Raw genomic sequence first — 2,500 nt, 5'->3', positions numbered from 1 at the left:
CTCCTTAAAGCCTTGAGTCTAGAACAGTTCCTCCTTACAACCTTGGGTTTAGAACACTTCTTCAATGCAGCCCTGAATCTAGAACTGTTTCTCCTTACAGCCCTGAGTCTAGAACTGTTCCTCAATACAGCCCTGAGTTTAGAACTCTTCCTCCTTTCAGCCCTGAATCTAGAACTGTTCCTCCTGACAGCCCTGAGTCTAGAACTGTTCCTTCTGACAGCCCTGAGTCTAGAACTGTTCCTCCTTACAGCCCTGAGTCTAGAACTGTTCCTCCTGACAGCCCTGAGTCTAGAACTGTTCCTCAATACAGCCCTGAGTCTAGAACTCTTCCTCCTTTCAGCCCTGAATCTAGAACTGTTCCTCCTGACAGCCCTGAGTCTAGAACTGTTCCTCCTGACAGCCCTGAGTCTAGAACTGTTCCTCCTGACAGCCCTGAGTCTAGAACTGTTCCTTCTGACAGCCCTGAGTCTAGAACTGTTCCTCCTGACAGCCCTGAGTCTAGAACTGTTCCTTCTTACAGCCCTGAGTCTAGAACTGTTCCTTCTTACAGCCCTGGCCAGACCAACCTGAACCAACCAGGACAGACATGCAGTTGGTGGTGGTGGTGGTGGTGGTGGTGGTGGTGATGGTGGTGATTGTGGTGGTGGTGGTGGTGATGGTGGTGGTGGTGGTGGTGATGGTGGTGATGGTGGTGATTGTGGTGGTGGTGGTGGTGATGGTGGTGGTGGTGGTGGTGATGGTGGTGATGGTGGTGGTGGTGGTGGTGGTGGTGATGGTGGTGGTGGTGGTGGTGGTGGTGGTGATGGTGGTGATTGTGGTGGTGGTGGTGGTGATGGTGGTGGTGGTGGTGGTGATGGTGGTGATGGTGGTGGTGGTGGTGGTGGTGGTGGTGGTGGCAGGGGTGAAAGTGGTTTGAGTTTCTTACAGGAACTATAGGCTACTACCCCAACCTTCATCGTTTCATATTGTTCTCCTCCTGCCCCCAGCTTCATGCATCCCTGAACACACACATCGTGGTGTTGGTGTCGAAATTAGAAACACTTTAGGGCTGCCATGTTTCACCAAAAGTTTGGAGTGAGAGTTTTTGGTGGTGGAGCGACCCAAAACTGTGCACGTTTTGGTAGCGGCGGCCCCTCTCTCCCACACAATTATTTGTGCTAGTTTCCTGCAATTTTAAACCAGCACAAGAAATGAAAATAATTGGAACATTTGATAAAACAAGAGAAATTCAGATAATATATCTTAAGTCTTAATAAACAAATACAGTAGCCTACAGAGTCTAAAACAAAATTGGGCCTCATCAAGTGAACTCAACCCCTTGGTGATCAGCAGAAAGACCCTTGGTCATCATCTTATATACAGTGCATAGATGGCTATCATGTTATACAGTACATACCAGGGTTTTTCCTGGGTCAGAATCAAGCCTTGGAGGTTGATGTTGTGCGCGCGCAGTGCGCCCAAATTTTCTTTGAGGGACCCCCAATTGTTGTATTTGTATTGTAAATTGTAATTATTATTATTATTAATAATAATAATAATAATAATACGATGCGATTTGAAAGTACCAGTAGGCTACCAGATACGTATGCATATATTTTGCTACCAGGGTTGCCAGATGGAATTCACAATTTCCAGCCCAACCAGTCTAAAAGCTGCCGAATCCACCCGTCCAGTGTGACCAAAAGTAGCCCAATCTGGCAACACGGCTTGCTTACGGAAGCATATAGTGGACTAAATTCAAATGTTAATGCAATTTGAGATTGCATTTGCATGTTCCACTTTTGCATGCACTCTTTCAGACAATATTCAAATTCAAATGCAATTCTAATGAGCGGATGTGTTTCCTAGAACATATAAATGCAATTGCTAATCACATTATTGCATTACAATTTAAATATTGACTCAAATAACGCAGGCAAAATGGCAAATGAATATGCTATTTTGGGATTGCATAGTCATTTTCACATTAGAATGAAAATGTGAATTTTGTCAGCTACAACGCGGATGTGTTTACTAGAAAATGTAAATGCAATTGCGTATCACATTATTGCATTACAATTTGAATATTGACTCAAATAATGCAGGCAAAAGTGGCAAATGAATATGCTATTTTGGGATTGCATAGTAATTTTCACATTAGAATGAACTTTTGAATTTTGTCAGCTACAAAGCAGCGCATGACTTTGAAAATTAAATGTCAAATGGCTTTGCATTATCATTTTAATATTGACAGCGAATGTGCACATCAGGTACATGAAAATGAAAATGCAAATCATTAGAATTGCATTTGAATTTGAATATTGTCTGAAAGAATGCATGCAAAAGTGGAACATACAAATGCAATCTCAAATTGCATTAACATTTGAATTAGGTCCACTATATGCTTCCATACGGCGCGACTGTAATCCCGGTCGGACTGTCTCAGTGCCCAGTGCTGCCCACCCAACCACGTCGCGTCGCGTCGGGTCTACTGTAAAGCGGGTTAACATGTCCTTTTCAA

General features: G+C 43.7%; 1 protein-coding gene across 1 annotated transcript in view; it reads right to left on the bottom strand.

The window, feature by feature from the left end:
- The window catches only part of ntrk2a (neurotrophic tyrosine kinase, receptor, type 2a), a gene marked incomplete at both ends in the record, with an annotated part of 73,732 nt that overhangs the window by 36,406 nt on the left and 34,826 nt on the right, over positions 1–2,500 (bottom strand).

This window comes from Nansenia antarctica (assembly GCF_963989245.1).
Source record: "Nansenia antarctica genome assembly, chromosome: 5".
NCBI lineage: Eukaryota > Metazoa > Chordata > Actinopteri > Argentiniformes > Microstomatidae > Nansenia > Nansenia antarctica.
The sequence above is the reverse complement of the archived record's forward strand: the minus strand, read 5'-3'. Positions and strand labels throughout refer to the sequence as shown.